This window comes from Ursus maritimus, unplaced genomic scaffold (genome assembly GCF_017311325.1).
Source record: "Ursus maritimus isolate PB19 unplaced genomic scaffold, ASM1731132v1 scaffold_19, whole genome shotgun sequence".
Lineage (NCBI taxonomy): Eukaryota > Metazoa > Chordata > Mammalia > Carnivora > Ursidae > Ursus > Ursus maritimus.
In genome coordinates this window covers 49,573,724-49,589,195 of record NW_024424341.1, presented here as the reverse complement: position 1 = coordinate 49,589,195, position 15,472 = coordinate 49,573,724, and the positions used below count along the sequence as shown (strand labels likewise).

The 15,472-nt window shown below is 40.9% G+C and overlaps 1 protein-coding gene across 1 annotated transcript in view; it reads right to left on the bottom strand.

Annotated features, from left to right (window-relative positions):
* LOC103661005 (zinc finger protein 573) overlaps positions 1–15,472 on the bottom strand; it is a 64,719-nt gene that overhangs the window by 45,890 nt on the left and 3,357 nt on the right. Inside the window, exon 2 of the mRNA XM_040633907.1 lies at positions 4,758–4,839. The gene's annotated coding sequence lies outside the window, so the exon portion shown is untranslated. The remainder of the gene's footprint in view (positions 1–4,757; positions 4,840–15,472) is intronic.

Sequence of the window (15,472 nt, the reverse complement as noted above, 5' to 3'; positions counted from 1 at the left end):
AAAGATTTTATTTATTTATTTATTTGACAGAGATAGAGACAGCCAGCGAGAGAGGGAACACAAGCAGGGGGAGTGGGAGAGGGAGAAACAGGCTTCCCGCTGAGCAGGAAGCCCAACTTGAGTCTTGATCCCAGCACCCTGGGATCATGACCTGAGCCGAAGGCAGGTGCTTAACGACTGAGCCACCCAGGCGTCCCAGGCAGGTAGCTTTTAAAAATAATCAATATTTGAGAGCTGGTCTCTTGCTGTAAAGAATATAGAATGTTGTCAGACTTTTAGGACGTGAATTTCAGATTTAAACTCTGATATTTACTAACATGCCAGTCCCTTGAAGTCTCATTGGTAAATTGGGAAAGAATATCATATAGCATATAAAATAGTCTGAAGATTAAGTAATCTACATAAAGTACTTAATAAAATAATTGCTTAATTTAAGTTAGTTATTATTATTATTAAAGTGGAGAAATTTTGGGGCACCTGGTTGGCTCAGCCAGTTAAGCATCTGCCTGCCTTTGGCTCAGGTCATGATCCCGGGAGTCCCAGGATCAGGCTCCCCACTGAGTAAGGAGTCTGCTTCTCCCTCTAACCCTCCCCCATCTTGTGCTCTCTCGCTCTCTCAAACAAATAAAATCTTTAAAAAAAGATAAAGTGGAGAAACCTCCAAGTTCCTTAATTTACTGTTTTAGAAGAAACACAAATCTGCTAATTCCATTTTTTCTTACAATAAAATTTAAGTTCCTTTGGCCTGCATTCTTATACTGCTAACTAAAAAAATGTCAAAGCCTAGCTTTAAGCATGCAATTCTCCTCAATAACCAATATCAACAGAAAAGATTCTCAAACACTGTAGGAGAAAATATGCCCATCCTCCGCCCCAGGCAGTTTCAGAAAAATCATTTCAGCATCCTAAAGGAGCTCAGAGAATCTGATCTGATCTGATCAGGTGCCAAATTAAGAATTTAGTGAGTGTCTAAATATTGTTTTTTGGGGGCACCTGGGTGGCTCAGTCATTAGGCGTCTGCCTTCGGCTCAGGTCATGATCCCAGCGTCCTGGGATCGAGCCCTGCATCGGGCTCCCTGCTCAATGGGAAGCCTGCTTCTCCCTCTCCCACTCTCCCTCTGCTTGTGTTCCTTCTCTCACTGTCTCTCTCTCTATCAAATAAATAAATAAAATCTTTTAAAAAATTAAAATTAAAATTAAAAAATATTGTCTTTTGGAATAAGGTGAAGATTTATCTGATTATTCATAACTTTTACTACCAATTCCATCTTTCTGTTAACATAAATCTATCATTGGAAATGTTGTTCATATAAGATACTTGGAGTAACCCAGACATCAGATCTTTTCTATATTCTCTGAAATGACATTTAATCTCATTTTTTAAAAAATGATTTTATTTTTATTCAAAGATTTATTTATTTGAGAAAGAGAGAGCACAAGTGGGAGGGGAAGACAGAGAAAAAGAGAAAACCTCAAGCAGACTCCAAGCTGAGCACAGAGCCTGACACAGGGCTCGATCTCATGACCCTGAGATCAAGACAGCCAAAACTAAGAGTCCGATGCCAACGAACTGAGCCACCCAGGCACCCCTAAAAAAACAGATCTTAAAATGCTATGTTAGGGGTACCTGGGTTGCTCAGTTGGTTAAGTGCCTGCCTTCGGCTCAGGTCATGATCCCAGGGTCCTGGGATTTACCCCCCCACTGGGCTCCCTGCTGAGCAGGGAGCCTGCTTCTCCCTTTCCCTCTGCCTCTGCCTGCAGCTCCCCCAGCTCGTGCTCTCTCTCTAACAAATGAATAACACCTTTTAAAAAAATGCTATGCTGCTGATGACCCCATTTTCTGGTAATTGATTTTAACTGACAAATCTATGCTCCTAAGAGGTGAAAATACTCAGAAAGGTACTATAAACCTAAGGGGGAAAAAACTGCAAATAAGCAGAACTCTAGTTAGTAAATTTGGCTCTTAGAGGGATACGCATTTGCAGTTCTGAAACTACTTTATATGTGTTGTTCAAATAGAGCATAAAGGAACTTTGATTTTCACTGTCCATAGGAGGCTAGGATGTTGGGGTGCCTGGGTGGCTCAGTTGTTAAGCGTCTGCCTTCGGCTCAGGGTGTGATCCTGGCGTTCTGGGATCGAGCCCCACACCAGGCTCCTCGCTGGGAGCCTGCTTCTTCCTCTTCCACTCCCCCTGATTGTGTTACCCCTCTCACTGGCTGTCTCTCTGTCTGTCAAATAAATTAAATAAAATCTTTAAAAAAAATAGGTTAGGATGCACCTTTTTGGTGCTGGATTGGAGTTATCAGTATGAACTCGTGTTACAGGTAGATAGATAGATACAGAAATATAGACATGTCTACACAGACTAGTATCCATACATACATTTCCCAGCTTTGTCTGTTGAGAGGACCTAGAAAGCAGTGATGCCTCAGTATCAATGAGCACATCTAGCACCCAGATTTTGTTTTCTAAATACTATTCTCCAATAAAAAGAACCAAGGCTCATGGAGAAATGACTGATTCTAGGACCGAAGCAGAGAAAAATACAAAATGAACCTGGAATGTTACAGTGTCAGAAAGGAAGTGCTCACAAAAGAATAGTGGCATATTGAAGACACAGGAACCAATCTGAAAGAGTTCCCAGTGACCAAATCTGGAATAATTTGAGCGAGAAAATAATGGCAGTACTAGACTGTAACCCACAGAATAAAATGTATATCTGTGAGTCCATATTTACATGTAAAAAACATGACTGAATAAACAAGTAACAGAGGCAGAAAGGACAAATCTTCCTTAGGAAACAATTCCAAATAATTTATATGTGGAGTTTAATTATAATAACACAAAACTGGAACAACCAAAATGTCAACAGGAGAAAGGATGAATACATTATGATATATCCATGTAATGGAATACCATTCAACTATATTCTGGATTGAACTGATACAACAACATGGATGAATCTCAAAATAATTCTACTGAATGGAAGAAACAAGACAGAGTTCATACTGTTTGATTCTATTTGTATACAAATCTAGAAAGTGTAAACTAATTTACGTTAACAGACAGCAGATGAGTAATTGCTTGGAGGCAGAGTGGGAGGGGACAGGAAGGGTTGGGAGGGAAGGATTACCAAGGCTTTTGGAGGTGATGGTTTCATGGATATATACACATTTCACAATGAATCCACTTGTACCTATGTGTGGTGGTAGATGTTAACCAGACTTACTGTAGCGATCATTTCACAATGTTACAAATATCAAATCCTTATACTGTATACCTGAAACTAATATACAGTAAATTGCTGATTGTAAATTGTAAATTATTGTAAATGTAAATGGACTAAACACTCCAACTGAAATAAAGACATTGTCACAAGGGATAGAGAAACAATAGTTTGAGAAAACTAAGGAATGTCTTCAGTCCTCATGTTCTTTACGTTAAATCCTATCACACGTGGGGTGCCTGGGTGGCTCAGTTGTTTAGTGTCTGCCTTCGGCTCGGGTCATGATCCCAGCATTCTGGGATCAAGCCCCGCATCCGGCTCCCTGCTCAGTGGGAAGCCTGCTTCTCCCTCTCCCACTCTGCCTGCTTGTGTTCCCTCTCTCGCTGCCCCTCTCTCTGTCAAATTAAAAAAAAAAAAAAATCCTATCACAGTTTTCTTCTTTTGACAAATATTTTGAAGGGTCACATAGCACTCTAACTTAAGAGTTATAATTAGTCATCTTTAGGTAATTAGGTTTGTATGTGTTAGGCTGGACAACTATTCTAGGGTCCTTTCACAATTCTTCATCTCTGTTAACTCATTAATTATAAGTTTATTCTCTGTTATGGCCATCAACAATCCCTCACTGAAAACTTTTCTGGTTTCTGAGTTAGAGGATACTAACATAAGATAATCCAGAATTATATAAAAGTTATTCAATTTCAGCACATCTAGTCAGCAAAAAAAGAGTTATGATATTTATCATTTAGAAATTCCAGGGGCACCTGGGTGGCTCAGTCAGTTAAGCATCTGCCTTCAGGTCATGATCTCAGGGTCCTGGGATTGAGCCCCATGTCAGTCTCCCTGCTCAGCAGGGAGTCTGCTTCTCTCTCTCTCTCCCTCTCCCTCCACCCCTCCCCCATCCCTGCTTGAGCTCTCCCTCTCAAATAAATAAATAAAATCTTTAAAAAATTAAAAAACCAGTATATCAAAAAACAGAAATTCTTTGCCAAAAACTATGATCCATATATTTGCAAGTTCTAAATCACATGTCCATTCAATTTTAAAAGCCTCACAAAGCATTAATCTCAATCTACACTAAGACAGAGACCATTTATTACCAGGCTTTGTCACCTGTCCCTAGAAAACTCATGTCTATGAGAAAGTCAGAATCTTTCCATGTTTGGCCAAATGGGAATCTCATCTCTAATTCATCAGCTACAATCCTGACATGGGAAGCTCAAATCATTTCTTTACAGGACTTTATTTTTTCATTCTTCCATCACTGCTCTTAAAATAAGTTGGGCACATAACAGATAATGAATATTCTGGCCAGTATATACACATAAACACAGGTTGGAAGAGACTGGGTCACAGAAGGAGAACATGAGGTTTCTGCAATGATTATTCACTGGTATAGGGAACCAATAATTGATTGGGGTGTTTTCTGGTAGGAAGTTTCCAGGATAATTAATGAATACATTTATATCACAAGAATGAATGAAATATAATGAAAACATTTATTTCAACAAGAAGGGAACACCAACTTACATATGTCATGGTTTGATTATCTGCAAAAACTGATCAGTCCTCCTTGGGGCTCCTCTACTGGAGAAAAACAGAGAATCTAGAACTGGGAAGGAAAAAGAGACCCTGTGAGAGCAAGCATGCTTTAGTGTTACTGTATAAGAAATTAAATGTTTTGCTTCTCCACTCCATTTTACTTAATACCCCTACCATACAAACACACACAACTGCAAAAGATTAGAAGGATTTTAGATAAACTGAAACTTCTTCCCCTAATCTCCAGGAAATGCAGATACTTCAGCAGACAGCTTTCTGGGCAGTCCTCCAATTTCTGGGAAGTTGCTCTGCACCTGAGACTGGGCTGCTCAGTCCTGCCCTGAACACATCCTCCTCTCTTCATTCACAGCCTTCAGGACTGAAAAGGACCTACACCATCCAAACCACACCTTACTTCCTGACTTTTGGGATCAGTGAGGATGAACAGGTTGGAAAAGGCGTACAGGTTAGGGGCACCTATGTGGCTCAGTCAGTTGGGCGTCAGGCTCTTGATTTAGGCTCAGGTCATGATCTCGGGGTCCTGGGATCAGGCCCCACGTCCAGCCCCCTGCTCAGCGGGGAGTCTTGCTTGTCTCCCTCTCTCCCTGCTCCTCCTCCTCCTTTCTCTCTCAAATAAATAGATAAATCTTTAAAAAAAAAATTAAAGAAAAGAAAAGGAAGAGTGTACAGGTTAGAAACGCCATAGGCAGGGCTCAACATTCTGATTCCAGAAAAACCGACTGCTGAAATACATTATGAAATACATTACATACAAAATGTGAAGGGAAAATAATGAAGATGTGGAAAATATTCCAGAAATACTGTCAGAAAAGTCAGATTATGAAACCATATTTTCACTATACTATTTGTAAAATATATGCATATCTCAATATTGAGAGGCTGACAGATCAGGCTCCAGTAGACAGAAAAAGTTCAGAAAGCTATACACTCATACATCAACAGTGCCTTTTCCTCTTGATTTTTTTTCTTGGAAAGTAATAATAATTGCCTACATACAAGAGACAGGTTTCTTTGCTGTTTCAATGACGTAGACATTTGAAGAAAAGATTTCCTTTGACATAGGCATTTCATAGTACTGATGAATAAAAAAAGAAAGGTGAAGCTCACATGGCTAATCTTTAGCCAAAGTGTATGTGTGTGTACACGTGTGTGTGTGTGTGTTCCAGAATATTGTTATGCAATTTGAGTCATAAACTCTCAAAATTTCACCAGGGATCAAGTAACTAGATACTTAGAAAACAAAGCTGACGGAAAATACCTAAAGCAACCTCAAGGTCATGCCTCAATAACAAGTTTTTTGAGAGTATACTGTTGCATTAGACTTGAACCTAAAACTTACATATTTTTTTGAGATATAATTGTCATATAATACTAGTTTCAGGTATATAGCATGATTCCACATTTGTATTTATTGCAAAATGATCACCACAGTTAAGTTGGGTTAATATTCATCATCATATGTTTTTCTTGTGATGAGAACTCTGAAAATCTCCTTTCTTGGCAACTTTCAAATATACAATACAGTATTATTATTATTACAATACAGTATTATTGACTATAGCACCATGCTGGACATTACATACCAATGACTCATTTATAACTGAAAGTTTATATTTTTTGCATGTACTTCATGCATTTCACCCGCCCGCCCGCTCACCCACCACCTCTGGCAACCACCAATCTTTTCTCTGTATCTGAGTTCAGTTTTTTTTTTTTTTTTTTTGAGGGGGTGGAGGACTAAATTCATCATATAAGTGTGATCATACAGTATTGCTACTTGTCTTTTTCTGTCTGATTTATTTCATTTAGGTTAACATCCACCCATGTTGTTGCAAATAGCAAAATATTCTTTTTAATGGCTAAATAATATTCCTCTGTGTATATAGCACATATTTTTCTTTTGATCTTGATGAGAATTTGTTTAAGTATATGAAGTTATTGATTCAATGGCCATGTCTTAAAATGCATATGAACATTTGTCATATTTTAAGTGGAAGTTGTTTTCTAAAATGTGCACAGTTCATTCTTTTAAACAGTATTTACTTGGTCGTGGAGAAGTACGTTAAATTTGGATTGTTTTGCTAAATGGTTCTTGTTTTCTTCAGCTACTGGTAATACAACATTCTCTGATTTTTATGTACGTCCACTGCTGGATTAGTTCCTAAAAAGATGGGTAAAGTCTCTGAGAATAGTCTTACATATATTGACGCTGCTCTTACTGCCACATCCCTTTGCAAGTTTTCCTCACAGAGCTATTTCCCACCCTGTGGGTCACATCCTCCAGAAAGCTGCTGAATTGTTCTTAATTAGTTTCACTTACATCAACATCATGAGAATAAAACAGGTAATGTAGGAGTTACCAGGTGATCCAGCAATTCTACCCTTAGGTACATACCCAAGAATAGAAAATACACATTCACCCAAAAAAACAAAAACAAAAAAACAAAAAACCCAAAACAACTTGTACACAAATGTATTTATAACAGCCAAAAAGTGGAAGAAACCCAAATGTCCATAAACCGATAAAGAAAATGTGGTAGATGCATGCAAGGGAATATTATGCAGCCATAAAAATGAGGGTTACTTTGATACAAGTTACAATGTGGATGAATCTTGAAGACATTAGGCTAGCTGAAATAAGCTAGTCACAAAAGGACAAATATTGTATGATTCCTCTTATATGAGATTCTTAGAATAATCAAATTCATAGAGACAGAAAGTGGATGCCAGGGACTGGGGGGAGGGGAGGATGGGAAGTGTTTAATGGAGAGAGCTTCAGTCAGGGAAGATGAAGGAGTTCTGAAGATGAATGGTGGTGATGGTGGCTACTTAACTGTATGCTTAAAAATGGTTAAAACGTTGGGGCACCTGGGTGGCTCAATTGGTAGAGCATTCGACTTTTTTTTTTTTTTTTTAGAGAGAGAGGAGAGAGAAGAGAAAGCAGAAACAGGGGGAGGGGCAAAGGGAAAGGGAGAGAGAATCCCAAGCAGACTTCACACTCAGCATGGAGCCCTACACAGGGCTCAATCTCACAACCCTGAGATCATGACCTGAGCTGAAATCAAGAGTCTGATGCTTAACCGACTGAGCCACCCAGGCATCCCAAGCATGTGACTCTTGATTTCAGGGTTGTGAGTTTGAACCCCATGTTGGGTGTAGAGATTTCTTAAAAATAAAAAAAAAAATCTTTAAAGAAAAATCTAACTCTGAAAGACTGTCTTTTTGACACTTGCTGCCCTGGTGACTAATGGTTATTTCTATTATTTAAAAGATGTAAATATCTGGAAAGTTTTTCAAACCAGAAATTGTCACTTCTCTCTTCCACTCACATGCACATATAATAAAACTCATGGTCTCTTTTTGCAAACTCAGATTCTTACTTCTTTATGGCTTGACTCTTACACTTAATCAATGTGATCATACTCTTCAAATCAAAATAATATATGTATATATATACATATATATATATATATACACTAAATGGAAAAATATTAATTGGTTATCTCTGGGTTGGGAATAAGATTATTTTATATTTCTTTATCAGAAGTTCCTTAGGAACTGCATGTTTTACAACAAGCCTTCATTATGCCATCACCAGAATATAAGGTATTTCAAAATATTTCAAAGACATTTCAACATATGACAAATGTTAAAATATCACAGAGGGTGGCTCAGTCAGTTGAGCAACCGACTCTTGATTTCAGCTCAGGTCGTGATCTGCCCTCAATGCAGAATCTGCCTGAGATTCTCTATCTTCCTTGCCCTCTGCCCCTCCCCCACCTAGCTCGCTCTCTCTCCCTTTCGCTCTCTCAATAAGTAAATAAAATCTTTAAAAAATCATAGAGAAAAAACAAGAACAGGTTGTTCATTCTTGTATTTATGAAACCTGAACTCTATGCGTGACATGGGGAAGTATTACAAGGGAAACAAATTACACCTACAGTCCTTGGATATCCTTTGGTTACATCTCCCCAACACTTTCATTACCAAGATCCTACTGAAAATGAACACAATATGGTAAGTGGCACTTGCAGACTGATCCTAGAATGTAATGAAGGTAGAAGAGTGTTTGGACCACAATAGATGCTTGATAAATGTAGCTACACCACTACCCTTCCTCAATAAACAATTAAAATATTACTTTATGATGCACTCCTTGCAAAACTGCTCACAATAATACCTTCTTAAGTGAGATTCATATATAATTGAAACTTTTCCAGGGTATTACTGTTGATAAATACAAATATTGCCTAATATTATAGAGCGTACATTGTCCTTCTGTCCTAACTCTGTATAAACATAAAAAAAATCTCTAAATATTTTAGAGAGAGAGAGCATGCACATGAATGGGGCAGGGACAGAGGGAGAGGAAGAGAATCCCAAGCAGACCCTGTGCTGAGTGGGGAGCGGTACTAGAGGCTTCACTTTATCACCCCCAGATGATGACCTCAGCCAAAACCAAGAGTGCGACGCTTACCTGACTGAGACACACAGGCACCCCTGTATAAACATAATCTAATTGACTGCATAATATTCAACCATCTGGGTTAATCAATAAGCATTTCCATAACCCTGAACGTTAATTTTTCACATCATCAAAAACAGGAAAATTGTCCTTGATTCTAGACCAAAAAATCTGAATCTTTTTGGGTTCTGTTTACGATAACAGAATACACAGGAGGATGTAAATGATAACCCAATGAATATGAGAATGTTAACGAGGTTTATGTCAATAGTACCCAACATCCATGAGGAAGAAAGCATTTCAGACAAAGGAAAACATGCCCTAAAACCAATAACTTAATGAAAGAAAAACTAGACCAAACACTGATTTTTTCTGGATGTAACAACTCTTTTCTCCTCATCAGGGTCCTTCTTTGGGGGAATGGCAGGACCAGGTAGGGAGTCATAGGCCACTAGGTTTTTCTTGGAGCACTGAATGACTTCGTTGCACAACATTCTCTAGGTCCACGCCCGCCCTGCTAACACACACACCCAAACAGATGGAAGTGGGACAGCGTGTAATCTGTGTAAGCTTTACAGCAAATTCCTGCGGTCAGATCCCTGGGAACACCGTGGTTCTGAGACACGTGGCTGCCCCTCAGAGCTGCCAAGTAAAGAATTTCCAAGACGCTCCCAACCTCCAACTTCATTCTTAACGGCCATTCCTCTGTGGCAGCCACAAGTAACTGTGAGGAGAGAAGACGAAGGAAGCAGCAGGAAACCCAGAGCCACGGGACGATGACACAACAGAGCCACAACAATCGCCGCACAGGTAAAAGACCTGCAACCAAATGCACATCACACGCGCACAGCCACGCACCTGTCTCACCCTCACTTTGATGAGGGAACGGAAGGCAAGCTGAAGACAAAGCAGAAGCTGACACCCTGCAACCCCCCCACCCACGGGATGTATGCAACATTCCTCAGGCACTCCTGGCTGCCCTAAAGGACAAAGAAACCGTCCTTACTACCTACAGCCCATTGACAAATCCTTGAAACAGGCATGGTGACATTCGTCTAGGAACTCAATGTTAATACTTTGCTAAGGGCAAAAGGCAGTCCTAGCCTGACCCCTCCCCTCCACCAAGATCCTGTAAGTCTACTTTAACATATAAAAATTCCTTTGGAAACTTCCTTTATCTCTAACCCCCCAAGAGACATATTGGCAATCATCCCCCAAGCATATGGCCCACCGATATACATCTGAAGGGTCTCATGACTCAGGTTTTATTAGACAGTAATGAATGACCTTTTCCCAACAACAGCTAGCCCCCTCAAGGTCCTGGAAACCTTGCTTCCAGAATTCCTTAGAGACTTACGCTATCCCTAACCCCCTCCCAACTTGAAGGTATATAATGGGCCACTCCTCACAAGCCCGGGGCAGCAGCTTTTTCTGCCCACGGGTCCTGTCCCCGTGCTTTAATAAACCACCATTTTGCACCAAAGATGCCTCAAGAATTCTTTCTTGATCGTGGGTTCCGGACCCCACCCCACTGAACCTCACGTATAGTCCCCAACCTCATCATAATGGCGCCCGAACGTGGGGCATTGAGCTTCGGTGCAAAATTCGTGAGTACTTTCCCTTCTCTTCCTTCACTCTCCTTTCTGGGGCTCTTCAAGGAGTAAGGTCTTATTGGAACACTTTCATGCTGACTGCTCAGGCTATAATCCTCTAGCCCACGGCTACTCTATGGGGAGGAAAAGGCCTGCCTTTTGGCTGGAAGTTAGTACCCTGGCCGGGATGGTAGTAAGACCCAGAAACTTAATGCCCCCTCTTTACTGCTGTCCTTATACAAAGTTGTCAGTCTTGGGCACGGGCCAGCCACCTAAGTGACTAGCACGGCTGCCAATCTTAAGAGTCCCGTGTGAGGTTTCCTCCTGATGGATCTAATGCGATCCCCTCCACATTGCTGGTCTAGCCGCTTCTGGCTGCGGGACCTCCACACGGAGCCGGCTGAAACCAGTACCCAATTGAACTAAAACGCAACCTGGGACCGTTTCCCGGGGAAGTTGGCTGTAAGGACCACTTGTGTTGGAATGTTGCTTAGAACATGATGGATTTCTATTTTTACTGTTTTCTGTCAATGTCCTCTACTAATTACTTAGGCTACAAAATTTGGTAATTTCCTCTTGTTAAACTTTTCTAGTGTTCTCCATGGGTTAAAAACAGCTGGTTCTTCAAGGCAAGGTAAAATACTTTCAAGGCAAAATAAGGCGTGACCTTCATGGCACGACCTTCAAGACATGGTATTTCAGTCCATTCACCAGGCATCTACTGGCAGCCTAGGATGCGATGGGGCAGGGTAGGGACGCCAGCATCCCTCCTACGGGCATTTTAAGGCAGGAATGCCTTCACAGGAAGGCAGGATTGTGATCAATAGCGATGAGTTGTTTGAGGGACGCCTCCGGTCACTTTTGACACACGGGAACCTCTGACATATCCTGAGTGGGACGCCATCCGGGAGTCATGGGGGATTTAGTAATGGATCTTCTTCACTTTTCTGAGCGTAGCCTCAGTAGGCTGCTTCTTCGGTTCCCAAGGACTCTCCCTTGGGGTGCCTTCTAACCCACTGGAAACAATTTGGATTGCAAAATTTAGGAAAGTACTGAGCTCCTGTAACACTGCTCGGCCTTAGTGGGATCTATCGGTTAGATCTCTTCTGTAAGGAACTGAGCAGATGGACCTAGGGTACCTTCATTGCTCGTACCTAGGCCTTCACTGCTCTACACCAGGACCCCGACATAAGGGCCTCTTGCAGAATGTGCCTGAATGCGTCAGCTAGTAAACTCTCCTGACATATTGGATGATAATTATCTAAATAGACCTCCTCCGAGGAAACCCAGGTTGCTGGAGGAAACACAGGCCATCCCAAACAAAGGGGACTTGACTCTCTTCTCGCTCACTGTTCCTTCTAACGGATGTGGGGGCATCTCCCTCACTCATTTCCTGGGTTAATGGCTATAACTGGAGCCATCTGTGGTTAGTCTACCTCAGGACAGGGACTTTAAGGAATATTCCCAAGCAGCTGCCGAAACTCCCTTTGTTTCGGGGAAATTCCCTGTCTTCTCTGGCCCGACATGGACTCCCTATTCCCCCTTGTTGGCGGGAAAACATGGCCTCTGCTCCTGTTGGAGCTGGTGAGCTCGAAAACCGGGAACCCTTTCTCTGCCTTCGGGCAGCACTCTGCCCCTACTGTCTCCTCCTTTCTGCACCACCTGGGGTGCGACCTGCACAACTGGCTTCTGTACCATCCTCAGTGCCTCCGGCACCATGGCTGCTCCTCCTCACCCTCCCCATCAAGGAGCGAAGAAGAGCACCCCCTGGACCTAACGTCACCCACTCCAGATTTCCCCACCAGTGTCTCAGGTAAAAACTGAAAATGGGGTGGGCCCAGGTGGAACATAATTCAGTATTTAAACTAAGAGAAGTTTGTTGGTTTAATTAAGATAGACCTGTCCTTAAAGTTATCGGCACTAAATGTAAAACTTTTATTCTATCGAGGTTTACTGAAGGTCAAACAAACCTGTATTACGTCTGTTGTGAGTTGTTAGTAAAAATATGACTAAAATGATGGTTAATTGTCCCTCTCAATGTTTTCATGGGTAATTGTTAAAATAGCTTTCAAAGTCTTCGGTAACCTGAATCTTCATTGCTTGGATGGTAAATGGGATTGAATTTGTTGGACATCTAGGTCCTTTTAAAATAGGATACAGTGCTGAAGCATTGATTACTGGATGTAGGTTTGTGCTTTTGACTTCTTACTGCGAAGAAACTAGGGATATTTAAATCTGTTGGTAAACATGTTTTGTGCTTAATTGATTCATAAATTTGCCATCTAAAGAATTCTGGTGTAACAGTTCACAGTTGGTTACTACTTAGTTTTCACTGGAGACTAAGATTTCTAAAAAAAAAACGTGCCATTGCTTGGTATGCTGAGTTACTCTGAAGCACTGTTAAACAAATGATAAGCCTTAGGTTACATTTGGGTAAATGCTGTAACTATTCTAGAGATAATATGCAATTCCTAAAGTGTTTTTTTTTAAGATTTTATTTATTTATGTGACAGAAAGACAGCCAGTGAGAGAGGGAACACAAGCAGGGAGAGTGGGAGAGGAAGAAGCAGGCTCCCAGCAGAGGAGCCCGGGATCACGCCTGGAGCCAAAGGCAGACGCTTAAGGACTGTGCTACCCAGGCGCCCCGCAATCCCTAAAGTTTTAATGGTTTAATATAAGGTCATCATCACTCTTTTCTGGCTATGGAAGTGTTGTGTGTCACAGAAGTAACCTGACTTCCTTGCCAGCTATATTGTAAACTCATCAGTTACTAACTATGTCCATTCTTGTGTTTTGTTATTTTGTGTTGTTCTTATTCTCTCTTCTAAAATGAGTTTCATCTTCAAAGAGATTCATATAAAAGGACTTTTAGGACAGATACAGAGTTTGAATAATTCTTTATAGAATCCTAAAACTGAAATGGGTAAAATTTCCAAACTAACTAAAGTTGCATTCAAACTAAACAAGAATTAGTAAATAGACTAAATTAACTAAAAGACATCGTGTGTGACTCTTGTTTAAAAACATTACTGGTTCTCTAATGTTTATCTTGCTTCCAGATTGAGGAAATTTTCTCTAAGAACTTGTAAAGTGATATACAGAAATAATAATAAAGCACAAATTAAAGCGGGCAGCCTGGGTGGGTACAGCGGTTAAGCGCTGCCTTCGGCTCAGGGCGTGATCCCGGCGATCTGGGGATCAGCGAGCCCCACATCAGGCTTTCTTCCGCTATGAGCCTGCTTCTCTCCCACCTCCCCCTGCTTGTGTTCCCTCTCTCTATTGCTCCTATCTCTAGTCAAATAAATAAATAAAATCTTAAAAAATTAAAAAAAAAAAAGCATTTAACTTTTCTCTCTACCTGAACCCTCTGAGATTAAAAAGGTCTCAGTAAGTATTCTTTCTTCCATGGCAATCATAATCATTTGCATAAGTTCAATAAGTATTGCTCTCCTTGTAACAGGACACCATTGGAAACACTGGTTATTTTACCAAGGCTTTGACTGGAATGTCATATTTGAGAGACATGCATAGACTCAGATATGACCAAACAGCTTTCAGGAACTAAGGTTGACTTTATGAAACCTGGAGCCATAAAGCCCCCTGGAAATGGCCTGATACCTTGCCTACAGAGTTCCCAGCAGCCTCACCAGGTGAGTAAAGAATGTCACTTCCTGGCAGGTGCAGGAACCTCAGGATACCTTGGGGACCTCCTGGAGAGGGATCTGCCCAAATCTACAGGTATTACAGGCATGCCTGATGACAAGTACTTGGCTTGGCTTCTGGCCTGGAGAGGCTACTAAAAGTTCACCCTGGAGATTCCTTGTAAAAGTTCCAGCAAAGCAGATTCTAAAAGATCTATAAGGTCAATCACTATTTTTGCTGAATTTATGTAAATAATTAGGCCAAGTTTGTTAAAACTGGACTTGTTTTGCAAACAAATTAGTCCTGATTTGGCTACCTCTGGAAATGAGGGTTATTTTAGAGAGAAAAGTTATGTTTAAATAACCCACCTTTGTGGATGTTAAATTCTAGATCCGATTGTCCTTAAATGTTTGCTTAAGCTAGACAACTTGAGGTAAACTTAAGAGAAATAGCTTTTTTCTATTCCTATACAATAGCTGATGTATAGATAGTCTTCATGCTTCTTATTCTATGGGGCTAATAACAGAACCCCATGGGCATATATTTAATTATTTGAACAAATGGAAATGGGATAGATTCCCCAACGATTATATAACTTGGCTATCACCTTGACCAATGTGGCTGGGATGATGAAATCATTCCCTAAAAGCCAGAGCATACCCCACTCCATAGGGTTAACTATGGGCTTGTGGAGATAATGGATGACCCCACTTTCCTCGTGACTGGACTGGATGATGACTTGGGGATGCCTTTATCTCTTGACAAGTCTTCCCCCACTCACCAGTGATTCCTTGTTAAGATATTAGGCTGATCCTCAAACAAAGAAGGCTTCTTAATGCTTTCATCCTGCATGTTAATTTATCCTAGAAGCCACCTCTGAATGTGCCAATCATAAGGGAGAAGGCTTTAACCGGAGCAGACAACAGCTCTCCTGGTAAAAAGGGAGCCTCAAAGCTCACTATGGGACAGTCCAAAGACACTAC